Source organism: Nothoprocta perdicaria, unplaced genomic scaffold (genome assembly GCF_003342845.1).
Source record: "Nothoprocta perdicaria isolate Ctin4 unplaced genomic scaffold, notPer1 scaffold_124, whole genome shotgun sequence".
NCBI lineage: Eukaryota > Metazoa > Chordata > Aves > Tinamiformes > Tinamidae > Nothoprocta > Nothoprocta perdicaria.
This window is the reverse complement of record NW_020454361.1, coordinates 1958673-1974754: the sequence shown is the minus strand read 5'-3', so window position 1 is coordinate 1974754 and position 16082 is coordinate 1958673.

Sequence of the window (16082 nt, the reverse complement as noted above, 5' to 3'; positions counted from 1 at the left end):
CGCGCCGCGCCGCGTCCCACACGACCCCACGCGGAGCTCGCGGCGCGGAGCGCGCCCGGCGCAGCCGCTGCCCCTCTCCTTGGCTTGGCTCGGCTCACCTCGGCTCGGCTCGGCTGGTATCTCCGCTCTGCTCCGCTCCGCGCCTCCCGTGCGCGGTGCCGGTGCCGCCGCCACCTCCGCGCCGCTCCCGCGGGACCCGCGCCCGGCGCAACCCGCGCAGCGCGGCGGCGTGCGGAGCCCGCGGCCACGCCCCCGAGCCGCCCATTGGCGGGCGCCGGCGAGGGGCGGGGCTTATGCAAAGCGCGGGGAACGGGGCAATCGAGGCGCGCCCGGAAACACCGGGACAGCGCCGGGATACGGGACACGGGACAGCCCCGAGCACTGGGACACGAGACAACGGACACGGGACAAGGGACAGCGCCGAGCAGCAGGACATGGCACACGGGAGAAGGGACAAGGGACAGCCCTGAGCATTGGGACACGGGACATGGGAGAGTGCCAAGCACCGGGATACAGGATATGGGACAGCACCGGGACACGGGACAGCGCCAAGCAGCGGGATATAGGACACAGGGCACGTGACAGCGCCGAGCACTGGGACATGGGACACGGGACACGGGACAGTGCCAAGCACGCTCGGCCCTCGCTGCTGCTCCTGGGCTGCGGCCGCTCCCTGGACCCTGCGCCGTCCCCCTCGCCCGGTGGCCAGGCTGACCTCCCACGAGTGCTGCTGAGGTCCTGGCCCTTCCCCAGCACCGGCTCGGGAGGCGCAGCCACCAGGCTGTGGTGACTGCAGGATTTACCTGAAACACACCCGACATGTCAGCTTGCTGACTGCTTGATCACTGAGGGCCCCTGCTTCCACAAGCGCCCGCCTCGCACACGCACTGTCCCCAAGGCAGGCGGGTCCCGCTGCAGTGCTCAGGTCACACCAGCACAGCTGTCACAAGCCGTGCTTTAAAGAGATGGGGAGATGCTTTCAGGGGGAGAAGCAGAGGCCGCGCTTGGCCCCCCTGCCTCGGAGCTCGGGGCGGGCACTGGTGCCAGCCGGACACCGCGCGTCCAGATACAGGCCCCAGCTCCGCCTCCACGTGGAGGTCACGGTTCCTTCTCCAGAGCCTCCCTGCAGGAGAACCTTGCATGGGGCTGACACCACTTGATCTCCCTGGCTCTGCCTGGGATGTTCCCTGCGGTGCATGGGATCCGCTGAGCAGCAGAGCTGTGGGGTGATAACTGACCTTTCTGCTCCTGTGATTCTTCAAGGCCCTTTCCCTTTGTGTCGCTCTCAGCAGCAGGGTCCCATGCAAACCCGTGGCCTCAGTTTTCTGCCTGGGAGTGCTGGTAATTTGGGTTTTTCACAACAGTGCTTCAGGTTCTGCCCAGTGCCCCACTGCCTCCCAGTTGTTGCTGGGTTTTGCAGAGGTGCTTGGGAGATGCCAAGGCTGGTGCTGCGGGCTGGGAGGGTGGCACTGGCTGCGCATTGCCCTGCTGCCGTGCAGGACGCTGCACAGCACCGCACTGCATGCTGCACTGCGCTGCACTGCTGCGCTGCATGCTGCACTGCACTGCACAGCCACACTGCATGGCCACGCTGCACACTGCTCTGCGCTGCATGGCCTTGTGCCCGGGCACGCAGGGCTGCAGCCCCCGCTCCTCTGTGCCGCCTGCACCTGCACAGCTGCACTGTGGACGTGGCCCTGGGACAGGCCAGAGCCTCCCAGCCCACCGATCTGTCACTGCGCACAAGGAGTCTGCTCCTCCTTGGCACGCACCGACCGCGCTCTTCCCGCTGCGTCCCCCCGAGCGCACTAGCCTCTGCAGGCGACGGCCGCAGCACGGAACCGGCCGGGTTGGAGGCACTTCCCGGGAGCCGTGCCCCCACCACGGGGCACTGGCGGCTGCGCTCGCTCCCAACGCGCTGCCCTCACACGGCCAGGAGCAGCCCCCGCGCCGAGCGCTTGGGTTTCAGCTCTCGGGTTGCTGCAGCCTTTCCCCTGCCACGAGCCTTGTCCCCACAAGCCGCCCCGTGGGACCGTGGTCCGGAGCACGTCGGACTGGCCACAGGCGGAATCAGCGACTAGGGCACGGCCGCTGTCGCCCGGAGCCCGGCCTCCTTCTCCGTTTTCCTCCGACACGAGAGGGCTCTGCGGCCTCTCCCGCTGCCGGCAGGGCCCGCGGCCGTCCCGGCGCTGCCGCCAGCAGACGGCACTCGCTGCTCGCGCGGCCCGCGGCGCGCGGCCCGCGCCGGCGTTTCTGCCGCTCCCTCCGCCTCCCCCCGCAGCCTCGCTGCCTCCTCCGGTTCCCGCGGCCGCCCCTCTGCTCTGCTGCTCCCCAGCCACGGCACTGCAGACTTGTGCGTTCCCGAGAGCTCTTCCCTCTTTGCCGGGGACAGACTCCTCGTGCCCGCAGCGGGTCCTGCCATCGGCAGCTCCAGGGCTCCTTGTGCCACCGGCCACTGCGAGCCGGGGCTTAACGGAGCGAGCGGAGCGGGCGCCGGGCCCGCCGGGACGCAGGAGGCACCAGAGCCCAGCATGGAGCGGCCAGACCCGACCCCTTGCAGGCTGCCCTGAGCCCCAGGGAGCTCGGCCTTTGCCTCCTCCCTCCTTCACGTCTCCCCAAATCCCTGCTGAAAAAGCCGCTTCCTTCCCACCCAGCTCCATGGGGAGAGACCCTTGTGACCGTCACACATGGCCTGAATTCTCCCACCTGGGCCAGCAGATGAGGCAAGAACGGGGACTCTGACGCTTATATCCCTGTTTGCGTTTGCTGGTCAGCGGGTGATGCCGGGCCCGGGGCCATCACCTGCGTATTGCAGAGGGGAGAAACCACCTGGGCTGCTCCAAAGGAGTAGGAATGACACGGAGAGCCTCACCGCTTCTTGGGGAGGCCGGGGGGCTCCGGAACCTCGGACTGAATCACGGACACTGTGGATCTCTGCCCCATTCCTGCCCAGCTCACTGCTTTCCAAGCAGTCCATGAGGGAAAAGCCCAGAATCTGTCTTAGTTAGGGGGACACTCTCCCGTGGGAGCGGCTGCACTGGAGGGTGCTCTCCTTGCTCCCCCCAGCACACACGGACCAGTGAAACCAGCCTGCAGTGCTGGGGTCCAGGCCTTCCCCACCGCTCCTGTAGCTCCCGCTTTCCCGGCTGTCGCTGCCATCCTGCGGAGCAGCATGTCCCCTGCTTCCTCCCCGCGTTCCGCAGCCTCCTCACCCTCCTTCCCATGGGACCGGCTGCCCATGGGCTTTCCAAGCCCCGCTCGGGGCACCACTGCCAACAGGACTGCAGGGCAGCCCTGGACACCTCCAGCAGCAGGGAAAGGAACCAAAAGAGACCTGCATTTGAGAGAGGAATAGCAAGGGATGATTTTAATTATTTTCACACTCCCAAAGAAGATGATGAAGAGCTTTACAAGGCAGAGAATTTGTGCCAGCAAGTCCCAGCTCCAGCTAGCTGGGTTAGGAACCCTGGCATGGAGATGAGGAGTGTTCAACCTCACACTTCTGATCTGTGTCGCAATTAACTCGGGAGCTCGGATTTTGAGTCCACTCACTCTTAACAGCCTAGATTTGCTCAGGGACCACAGTGAACAGGGGCTCGTTGGAGCTGCTGCTGCGGAGCAGCCTGTGCAGCGCGCACGTCTGCTGCTCCGTTCCCCACTGGGTCACCGCCGGCCGCTCAGCTGTCCCCGTCACCGCCATCCTGCCAATGCAAAGCACCCGAGGAAATAAATAGATCAGCCAGGCAAAGAATGAAACCAAACAACAATTTTAATCTGGCAAAAGACATAGGGCTAAATATTCCCTTAGCAGGGGATAATTTTTCTCGTGTGGGTCTTTTTTTTCCTCTCTCCTGGCATTTTGCTGCCGTGTGGGAGCAGAGCTTTAAGTGTGCACCGCGCGCAGCACGGGCTGTGGAGAGCGGCACCGCACGGGCGCATCCGCGGGCACGGGGGCTGCGTGGAGCTGCATTTAAGAAAAGAGACGCATTTAAGAAAACAGACGGCTGAATTAGGTGCTCGTTCTTCCCTCCCAACCACTAGCACAAGCCCCAGAGCCACCTTCATGTATGAATGATTCCCAAGTTCTTTGTAGTTGCTGCATCATCAGTGAGCGGCCCTCCGGGAGGTAAATTACTGCTGGTGCAGAGATCTGTCTGAGAAGTTACAGTGAACCAAGGAGAAAGGGAAAATGCTAAACAAAACAGTATTAAAAATGAGACACCAGAAAAATTTTGGCTGGTGTTTCAAAGATGTCCTAGAGCTGGATATGCAATTCTCCTTCGTTTTTACTGGAGATCAGAACCCTCCTGCAGCTTTGCAGATCTCAGAATTATCATTTTCCTACCCTGCTGGAATGGTCCTCAACTATGTCAATAGCCGATTAGAGGAGAAAAAGAGGGAAGCAGAGGAGAGGGAAAAAAGAAAAAGAAAAAAAGATTCAAAGAAAAAGTTTCATTTCAGGGGCAGCAATAAAGGCCCTCGTGGCTACTCCGGCTCAGGGAACAGAGGCCATGCCTGTTCCCTCCGTTAGCCGTGTGGGAATATCCTGTTGTCCCGGCCTGTGTCCCCTGGGCTCAGCCTGCGTGATCCCTTCCATGCAGCACTGAGGAGACCCTGCAAGGCGCCCACGGCAGAATGGAAATCTGCCTGCCAAAAATCTTTGGAGATTGAGGTGCTGATATTGGAATTGGAAACGTGAGCATCACAAAAGCACTGGCTACGTGGTAATAAAGGCATTAATACTGCCTTGTAGTGGGCATTGGAGCTGCTGGGCAGCAGCTCCTGCATCCTGAGGTCTTACTGCGATGGGCTGCAAGGGGCTGCAAGGGGCTGCAACAGGCTGCAACGGGCTGCAACGGGCTGCAAGGAGCTGCAATGGGCTGCAATGGGCTGCAAGGAGCTGCAATGGGCTGCAGTGGGCTGCAACGCGCTGCAGTGGGCTGCAACGAAGTGGCCCCATGGACCAGCTCTGAGGAGGTCCCCACTTGACCACTCACACGCTGTGGCCTGCAGGGCACCAGTGGCCTCACTGTCATGCATGTGTGGTTTTTATTGGACTGTGTTGTACCGTGTTCTCATGCTGAAGAAGAAAAGCAAATGTATCCTGTATCCATTATCTTCACAAGTGGCATAAAATAATATATTAAAAAAAAAAAAATCAATTAAAGTATGAGATTTTGGCAAAGCTATGCAGGAATGGATCTGTGGTATATTTCATGCTTCCTGGGATATCAGATTCCTGCTGTCCGTGATCATTTCTTTGGAAGAGACAGAGCTCACCAGATGGACTAGAACCTACAAGGCATTTTAAACTACTGCTGTTTCAGGAGCAGAGGGAGACTTGGCAGCAAACTTGGCAATTACAGCAAGTAAGAGCAGGAGGATGTTTTGTCTCAGATCACAGTAAACTTATGAAAGCTCTTCCGTCGGGGTTTGAAGAAGTGCTTTATAGAGCACTGGGTCTGTGTTTGCTGCAGGTTACACCGTGCAAAGGACTCACAGGATCAGGAAGAACAAACGTAGTCGCCCCAGCCGCAGCAGAAGCTGTTGCTGGTTGTGATGCCCACGGCCGGCTAAACTCCCAGGCTGTTCTCAGTCACGACTGCAGATAAGGTGGCAGCTTAAGCTCATTTTTTTGATCAATTGAAATTCAAATCAGAATTCCAGGATAAATATTCCCAGAAGATGCTGTGAGAATTATAGAATTCCTTATTATTTCATAAGGACAAACTACAAGCAGCAGATGGATGAAAAAAATGTCTGTAAGTGTTGCTGCCTCTTGCAGAAGACTCTAGTCCTTCAAAGCTGCCTGTGGGCTGGTCAGCAGGTTCCATCTGTCTTCTTACACGAGTCCAGCTTCCAGAGGGAGGAAAAAAACCAAGAATGAAGCTCCTGCTCATGAAGGTGACTGATGCATCAGAGTGTGGTCATTCGTTGGCCACACGGAGAAATACATCTACTGTTCTTCATCGCTCAGCAATAGATCCTTCCACCACGGCTAAGGAAAATCCCATGAGAAGCCGTGTTGGGCATCGAGCAGGAAAGAGGCTTTGATTTACTTGCAGGATGACGGCAGTTCTGCATAATCCTTACCGCTTTCCATGACTCCGTCTTTGGCCACCTGTTCTTTTTGCATGATTCAAAGTAAAAGCAGAACGGATAGAAAGCGCTGGCGCACATTTCCCCGCTGCGGCACGCCAGGGTCATCCCAGCGCCTTTGACAAACTCTTTCACCAGCCTTACTAGACTCTCTGGGAGCCACAAGATGCTGTAGGAGAATAAGTAAGGATGTAACTGTTATGTACTCTTAATAATCGCATGTGTGAAAAGAAGGAATTGCATGCTTAAAGTTCACTGGAGTTTGTTCCCTAGTTAAAAAATCATATTTGGATATGGTATCATTTCATTCTTTACTGACTCACTATCTTAGCTAAGGGCAAGCTGGCTTCCCTCCCAGGAAGAGTAAAGATAGAACAGCTACTTTAATAGTGTTGAAGCAGCCCTTGTGCCATACCCAGCGTAGCTGCGGGACACGCGCTATATCAGAGCAGTTTGAGTGTTCGTACAACTTTGCTTTTGTTTCTGGAAAGAGATCCCGTGGAGATATTGGCATTTCTTCTTCACCTCTGCATCAATTTGACGTGAAGAATCCAGCAGACAGTGAAAGCTCCAGCACCCATGGCCAGTTCTGGACCAGATCCTAATGACAACCCTCCCACTCATTTGTGCAGTGCCTGGGGGAGAGCGGCTTTCCCAAGCCCCCAGGACAGTCCCTTCCCCGACCACCTCAGCTCAGATCCCAGGGGCAGGAGCAAAAAGACCTTGGGCAGAAGGAGTCGGCACTGGGGCTGCTCGGGAAGGGCTGCGTGAAGGGCTTGATGTGACAACATGCAAACATTGGGTGAGGCTGAGAGCCTGGCACACGCAGGACAAGGTGGTGCAAACCTGACAAGAAGGACTATGTGTGGATTACCAGGGTTGTGTAAGGCTCCGCAGGTGAAGACAAGGATTGATTCAGGACTGCAGGGAAAGATTCCAGAAAGGGAATTACCTAAGAGCATCAGCGCGGCCTTCCTGGGCAGTACAAAGGGACTCTTAGTCCTTTATCCTGACTCTGGCAAGGGCCAGAAACGGGGAGAGAGGGAGGAGAAATCAGCACAAGCATTTATGCAGGAACCCTCAACAGATTTCTCCTCCTCAAACTCCCTAGTTTGCTCCCAAACACATGTAGAGACTTAGCATCCAGAGAACCTTCTGGCAAGGAGCCTCACAGCTCGACCCCCGGTGCATAAAGAGGTACCTGTTCCTGAGAGCAGGGAAGCCTCCCTGACGTCCCGACCACGGCAGCGAGGGGCGATTCCCCCGCTGCTCCCTCGCGTGCCCCCGGGAGCGCAGCCGGGCGGCCGCTGCTCCCTGCTGCGCGGCCGGCGGCGCGGGACGGCAGCCGCACAAACGCTGCTGCTTCTCGCTCGCATCCCCCAGGCTGCTCGTGGCCAAGGGCAGCGCCGAGGCTTCCTGCGAGGGAGAATCTTGCCTGTTCTCAGCGAGCCCACGTCATTGTGCCGATCTGCTCGGCTCCCTTGATTTCAGTAACGCAGCCCATTTGCAAGTGAACAGAACTTGACCTTAAACGTGTCTATAGATCAGGTGCCAAAGCCAGCCAGTGGCCCAGAATAAATGATCATGCAGACGCACAGCAACGGCAGGAACAACCTCTTGCCTAAGCGTGTTCACAGGCATCAACGCAGATCAGCTGCTCCCAGCCACCTGGCATTAGCTATGGCTGGTACACAGCCACAGAGTTTTATTGTACAATTAAATAACATTTCAGCCTCTGACAAATGAATGTTAGAAAAAGCTGTTTCAGAGCGCTGGTCGCAGCATGAAGCCAGCTCAAATCAGTGTGGGGTTTTTTTTTTGTGTGTACCAGGATCTTTGGCAACCTTTTGCTCCTTTTTGTATCCACAGCTTCATTTCATGTCAATTGATTACATTCTGAATTGATTTTTCAATGTTACTTTCAAATTTGTGATAGAGCTTCCTCTCTGCAAGAGCCTTGGTGCTGTTCAGGGGATGCAGGCATTAGCTACTATTGTTTTGCTCTAAAACTTACACCCTGGCCTTGCATCTTAATGTAAGAAAAGCAGATTTTTTTTTTTCCTTCCATCACTATAACCCTTCTGATTAAAATAGCCGAGCATTTTTATTGACTAAAAAGGAGTTATTAACGCTAGGTAGCAGAGGTTAATTTCTAAGGGTAAATTGGAAGTTGTTCAGGGCAGCAGCAGGGACGCGGTGCCGCGGCCGGGCTGCCGGGGCTGCCTACGGCACAAACACCTCCCGCCTCTCTCCTCCCGAGACATTCTGCTCTTTAACTTGCACCAAAAGCAGGATTTCGTTTTCATTTCATCCCACCCCGCAGAATGGCCGAGCAGTGAGTGCAGGGGCAGGTTCCATCCGCGCCGGAGCCAGCGCTGCCAGCTCGCCTGAACAGCTGGCAGCTGAGGTCTCTTGGTAAATAACATTCTTGGTAAAAAGCACTGCCTTATTGCTGTGTTAAAATCAAAACACTGCTGGGAATCAGACGGGTTTAGAAGGAGCTTTTGTCAGTTTTGTGAGGCACTTTCTTTCAGTAAAGACAGACCCGAACCGAAACACTGACTTTCTACCTTTCTTCCAGGAGAGGCATTTCAGCACAATCACTCCACCAAAACAGTACAGAAATTTTAATTCCAGATTCAGCATGGATTTTTTGCTCCTTTGAAGGGAGATATTGAAAAGGCTGGGATCAAAAATGGGGAGCACTTTGAAGACAATCTGAATTTTAATTCATCCGCGTTGGAATAACGCAGTGCAGATCCTGTAGACACCTGTCGGGTTGGTTTGCTTGCTTGCTTTGCTCTCAGCGTGGCTTGTCTCAGTTGCTCTCACATATAGAGAGCGGTTCTTCAAAACTGCCTGAACATGTTGGGTCCCACACATGTACGTTCCTTGGTAAAATCATTCAAAAAGATCAGACTTTATCTAATTTATGTATCTTCTTCACCATTTGAAATGGCAGCCCAGCAAAACCATGCTTCACTGGAAGGCAAGGAACGAACCTTGCTTTCTTTGGGATTCAGAGCAGGATTCAGAGCAAAGATTGCTAGAAATGAGTGGGGGTTTTATAGGTGTGCACAGTCCCCGCAGGGCTGCAGCGAGGACACCCTTTTATTTCCCGGGTCTCACTCCCATGTCACATCGAACAAGTACCAGCCTGACCTACAGGACACTTTCCAAGCTGGATACCATGTGTGTGAGAGAAGGCCTGTAGTTATCTACCATCCATCTGCATATTTATAGCCTTTATTTATGGCTCTGTTATTGTTTGGTGGCCTTTGTCTTTTTTTGGCAGTGACAATGACTTTCCTGCTGTACTATAAACCAGAAGCTGTGTCCATGGGAGTATTGCAGGTCATTTTCACAGAACACTGGTCATAAACACTGGGCCGGCCGCCGGCCAGAACCTCTCTGCTGCCACGGCGGGCAGACGGCGTGAGCATTGCCATGCACACAGATGTGCATGTCCTTAAAAACAGAACCTGCCTTAAAGATGGGCCTGGGCCGTGGTTTTTCTCTCTGTACTCCCTGCAGGAAGCGGGCAGAGCACAGATCCTCTTTCGGCTGGGCGCAGAGGGCTGAACAGCCACTCGCACCAATAGCTAACGTGTCAATAAATAAAACGGAAAATAGCTCTTGGCCAAGGCTATTGGAGCTCCCAGAAGGTTACTTGGGACTCTGGGCGGTTTGACTGCCTCTGATTTGTTTCTTTCTGGACTCATTTACCTCTGGAAGACAGGAGCCAACCAGACAAGTTTTTTTCCCTCCTTTCTCCAGTCTCTTCTCTGGATCGCTGCAGCCTGCGCAGCTGCAGCACAACCCTTGCTCTGCTCATTTAGCTGCGGACTCCAACTCCATTTAGCTCCAGTTTCTCCAAGCCCTGTGTTTTCCTAGAGGAGGAAGGACATGCAGAGCCAGTCCGCAGGACTCGGTGCAGAGCAGGCCCTGGGTCAGGGGGCCGCTCGGGACCAGCGGTGGCTCTGGGCTGCGCGTCCCCGTGCTGTGCGAGCAGGGCGCCTGCCTGCTGTGCCCTGGGGAGCGCGGCACGAGCACACTGCGTCCCCGCACATCGCGGGGTCAGCAGGGCCGCATTGCAGGGTGACGGCGCCGGGAGCCCCGAGTGCGGCCGCGCAGACCCTGCGGGTAGCACGCGGGGATGGGGCTCGTGGGGCTGCTCTGCGCGATGCCCAGGCTACAGGCGCGCGGGAAAACAATGGGTGAATCCATCACTTCATTCATTACAGTCATTTTTGCCCTTGACTCTGTTGATCTTTTCAAGGCAAATAACAAATAAAACCATTTGGGCCTCTCAGCTGTGGTGAAAACAAACTTCCACAGATTTATGGCTTCAGTCCTTAATTAAATTTTTCTTTTGTAGCTGCTCACTCACATGCCACATCCTTGGCTCCAGGGGAGCTCAGAAGAAGGCAATAAATAGAACTCTGTTTTCCTGATGGGCACCGCTTCCTTCTGTCCTGGAGAGGGATCATTCATTTCTTCCCGTTAGAAACAAGACAGAAACCAAGGGGCCAGGACTGCAGCTAAGCGGCAGCACAGTGTCTGAGGTAGCTGGTGCTCCTGCTCCTTCTGCGCAAGGTTGTCCAGCTTGGTTTGACCCTTGGCCACAGGCGAGTCATGCCCGGGAGCAGCCGTGTGGCATTTGCTCAGGTGACGGATCCTCCTCTGGCCCAGAGGTGCCCCCCGTGCAGAGGGCGCCGGCAGAGAGGCGGCGCGGGCGCGCTGCTCGCGGCACGGGGCATCTCCTGCCGCAGCTCCTGCCCTCCACAGGGACAAGCACGGCGATGCCGGGCACGGGACACCGGCAGAGCTGCTGCCCACGCCGTTCAGTCTGCGTTTGAGCCGCGTTCACTTCCTACGTGCGCTAGAAGACAAAACCAAGCAGGATTTTGGCAAACCGTTTTGTCACGATATGCAGGAGAGCATCTCATGGCAGCTTGACATGACGGGCATCTCACTGAAAGGAGGATGCACGGACATCCTCGTACTGTACTGTATTGTCCTGTATTGTATTGTACTGCATTGAACTGTATTGTACTGCATTGATCTGCATTGGTGAAGAAGGGGATCTGCAGCAGTCAGCTCCAAAAGCGCTGGACTGCCTGAAAAACAGGAAAATGATATGAGGGGGATATTACATTTTGGAATCAATTCCACTTACCAGGGTTCAGCATCATCAAAGACTGACCCTTTGTCAATTTTTGACACTTAACTCCTTACCTTTTTTCTTTTTAGAAACTTTCTTGAATTTGTATCCAAATTTTAATGTGTTTTTCTTTAAAAATACTCCGAATTTATAGTAATATATTTTCTCATTGCAGACTGGTGAAATAATAAATGTAATTAAAAAAAAAACTTTGAAAAGATAGTTTCAAATTAATTTTGGTAAGATATACTACAACTACTAAAGAACTATAATGAAAACTTTTCTAAGGCAAACACTTCCTAAAGCATTTAAACATTTGCAAAAAAAAAAAAATTTTTTCACTGAAAAAGTATGGAAAAGCAACAGTCATTTCCCGTAAGAGCTATGTTTCCAGCTCCTTTTAATGTGACATAACAACTGAGAATGAGCACAAAGACGTGAAAGAAGAAAATTGCTTCTGGCCTTTTGCCTTCCCCTGCCATCGGTTACATCTCAAGCATATTCACTCGGTGCGGGTTTCCTGTTGCTCCCGCTTGTTGCTCTGTCTTTTCATATTCCTGATTTCTAACTGTACGGCTCCACGGCATGGAAATCCTTGCCATACAACTGATGCCCTTGCAGAGCCATCCAAAATGCTCCTCTCCCTATGCAGCACCACCACCAGTTTAGTCACGGGATAATGCAATTATCATGGCACATTAGGCTTCATATGACACACAACTGGACCTTTAAGGCCTTGATGACTTTATGTTATTATCTGCAAAGGACAACTTGCACATATTGCATTAAATAAGTGATAAATAATAATGGGTACGCTGGCTACATTTTGCAGTTCTGTTATCTGGGGATGTGAGAGTGAAAATAAATAAAATGTGAAGCGAATGCTCGCTCTAGAACCCAAGAGCCTCCGTGCAAGAAGAAGCCGCTGCCTTATCCACGGAAGCAGGGATGCGGAGAGTGTGCATTGCCGGGGGCGCCTTTCACAAGAGCATTCCAACTAGTGCGGATTTCTGTCATCCTTATGATCTTATCCTAGATTATTTAATATGTTCTTTTTCCTTTCTCTCCTGTTTCAGATGATGTCTGTTTGCAGCAGTGAAGGCTAGATTCAAACACGTAAGAACCTTCTTCAAATGAAGAAACCCATCAAAAGAAGATTTCTTCCCCAGAAGCCTCTAACAAGCAGCTCACTTTGTTCTTCCCGCTCGGCCCTGCCTGTCACACCAGGGAGGGAAGCAAAGTGTGTTTTATTACAGGGGGAAGGAGACGAATCCCTGTATTTGTACAACTAGTAATCAAATCCCCAGCTCTCTGTAGTGTGTCTTTGTGGTTTCCTGGCTGTCAGTGTAATATGCAAGGAATAAATCTCCCTCTCATTTTACTTCAAGTGTTCCTCTTCCTCCTACCCCTGCCCCAAGCCCATACTGCTTGCTCGTAAGACAGACATCTCTGCTCGAGGGATGCACTCAGCAAACCTCTCGTGTCCTGCACGATAAAGCGTCCCTGCGCTTCGGCAAAGTCAAAGTCAAAAACCTGGCACCGCGGTGCCGAGGCGGAGGCCGTGCGCGACGGCCACCCCTGGGCAGCCAGGCGCGGGGACACGGCTCGATCCGGCAACACGGCGGGAGCAAGGGGGTGACACGGCCAGAGCAAGGGGTGACGTGGTGAGAGCAAGGACACCGCGAGCGCGTGCCCGAAGCCCCAGCGCCTCCATCCCTTGCTGGCCAGGCACGCTCTGCTCGTCTCTGTTCCTGCTGCCTTCGCCCACAATGCGGACATGCTGATAAAAGCACCTTCCCTTAGACCCTCTTGCCACGAGGTTCTGGCAGTAACAGCATCTGCAGGGCATCACAATTATAATAAGGAAAATGAAATGGATTTCTCTTTGCATTTAGCCAATTGAAGAAACGATTGCTTCTGTCCATGACAGCCATTTTAGAAGACAGATGATGCACTGTGTTTCCCAGTTCCAACTGTTTTCTCTCCCGTTGTCTCATAGAACAAGTTCAGGAGACGCCTGCTTGTTTGGTGCTGTCAGCTGTGCCTGCTCGCTGACTGCTGGGCTCATTTTTCCTTACATTAAGTTCTTTTCTCATGAGACTAAGCCACATTTTTCTATGCCTTATGTGACAACATACAAAACTTGCAGAGCAATCACCTGGATGTTTTTTCCTTCTTCCTTTTTCCCTTCCCCAAATCCCACACAAGATATAGATGTTACTGGTAACAGCCATGTGAGAAAATACACCAAAGCAGGGAGCACTGCTTTGAATGAGCAAAGCATCGGGCTGAGCTACCTGTGCTGGGTATTTGACAAGACGGCCCATGGCCACATCTAGCCTACGATATAGGCAGGTCTCACACTGCTATCGTCATGTCCCGGGCGCCTTCTCAAGAGCCATCTAAAATGCCCACATGCTGGTTTTGCACAAGCCGCTTCAGACCAGCCACTGACCAGCTATTCAGGCCACTTTCTTTACAGTCAGCCAACTTTCCTGCTATCAGCCCTTTCTCTTGCATGTCCTAGACTTCAGGTTGCAGCCAAAATAAATTAAAGTGACAAATAATACTTGACCTGAGTATTCAGTTAGTGGCATGTTTCCTATTTAGGGAATAGAAAGTGAAAATATAAAACAAATCAGGCAGATAAGTATCAGAAAAGTTAGCGCTAATCAGATCTCAGGACACAGCAGCCCGTCCAAGCGCGCGCCTGGCATCGATCACAGTCTCCTTGGACCGAAACAACTCACTTCCTTATAAGTGTCTATCCTTTTTTCCTCCCCTCAATACCAGTTAATGATCACAGCCCCTTTTGGAAATGATGAGGCCCTTTATATTTTCAAATTGAACGTCCCGGTACTAGTGCTTAGTCACCTCCCATTTAGGTGTAATTCACACGTGTGCAACTTCAGCAGGTGCGTTGCTAAAATCCCGTCAGGGCCGCGGTGCGAGCGCGGAGCTGGGAACCGGGTGGCGCACGAAGAGCCGCAAGGCGCTGGTGGCTTCAGGACGTGTCCCGCACTCCCTTTTTCTGATCCAATGTCACAATTTCTTTTGAACAGAGAAAGGAATTAGTTAAATCTTCTGTAGGAAGTAGAAATACTGAGTTTCTTCTGAATCAGGGGAAGCTCCCACAGATACGTCTAAAATCTGGCTTTCACTGGGGCTGCCATTCACTCGTATTGCTAAATCCAACATGAATCTTGCAACGCTCAGATTTTATAGCGGCAGCTCCTGGTGCCAGATGTCTACGCTCAAACATCAGTCTCTTTGTTCTGTTTTGTTTTTAAAGCATAATCTGAAAGTAAAACCCTCTCAGTTGCACAGAAGAGCTGAAAAATACTCTGCAAGATCCAAAATGCCGCAGATTCAGAAGAGTTAGCGGGGTGCCCCATGCGGAGAAGGAACTGGGAGCGCCAGGGAAGGTGCAGCGGGCAGTGCTGCAGGGTGCACTCATGCTGCAGGGTGCTGCAGGGGGCTGGTGCTGCAGGGCACTGGTGCTGCTGGGTGCGCTGGTGCTGCAGGGTGCTGGTGCTGAAGGGAGCGCTGGTGCTGCAGGGCACACTCGTGCTGCAGGGCGCGCTGGTGCTGCAGGGCACTGGTGCTGCTGGGTGCGCTGGTGCTGCAGGGCGCTTTGCTGCAGAGCGCACTGGTGCTGCAGGGTGCACTGGTGCTGCGGGGTGCACTGGTGCTGCAGGGCGCTTTGCTGCAGGCTGCACTGGTGCTGCAGGGTGCGCTGGTGCTGCAGTGTGCGCTGGTGCTGCAGGGTGTGCTGGTGCTGCAGGGTGTGCTGGTGCTGCAGGGCGCTTTGCTACAGGGTGCTGGTGCTGCAGGGTGTGCTGGTGCTGCAGGGCGCGCTGGTGCTGCAGGGCGCTGGTGCTGCAGGGCGCGCTGGTGCTGCAGGGCGCTGGTGCTGCAGGGCGCTTTGCTGCAGGGTGCTGGTGCTGCAGGGTGTGCTGGTGCTGCTGGGTGCGCTGGTACTGCAGGGCGCTGGTGCTGCAGGCTGCACTGGTGCTGCTGGGTGCGCTGGTGCTGCAGGGCGTGCTGGTGCTGCAGGGCGCTGGTGCTGCAGCTCGGGGAGCTGATGGTCACGCAGAGGCAATGGCAGCCCGGCCGGGGCGCCCCAGGCGGCACTGCTCAAAGGACAGCCTGTCTGCACTGCACGGCCTTGCGGCCTACATGGCCATGGCTTGGAGCTGGGCCAAACCGTTGGCCAGGAGGTGAAAATGATGACAGGAGGCAGATCCTTTTTCAGTTCATTCCTCCGTATTTACAAGCATGCAAAGTACTGTTTCTGTAGACACAGCACAGGCCGCAGGAGCCAGCCGCTCCCCTGCCGTTTCCCAGCGCTCTCCCGGGCAGCCCGGGGCCGGAACAGCCGTCCCCGTGTCCTCAACGCGTCGGACTCGCAGCCACCTCCCGGCTCCCCCGGCCCTGCCGCCCCAGCCCGAGGCGGGCAAAGCCGCAGGACTCGGAGCCGCCTCTGGGCCAGGCCGGGCCAGGCGGGCCCTGCTCCGGCCGCGGGTTCCCCATGTCTACTGAGGTGATAGAGAGGCAGGGTGGCAGCATGGAGCCCGCGCGGGCGCTGTGCCCGCCGCCCGCAGCAAGGCGCAGCACGAGGCACCTGCGCCCGTCCGCGGCGTTTACCAAGCTGCTGCACCCGGACCGATTAACGGCCGCGCTGGGATCCTGACACCGCAGGGAAGAACTGAGAAGACGGGAGCTGAGGCAAAGGCAGAACGTGGGAACTGGCTGGCACGAGGGAAGGCTGGGAGCGCGGCCCCGGGGCGGCAGCCGGCAGGGCCCGGGGCGGGCAGCT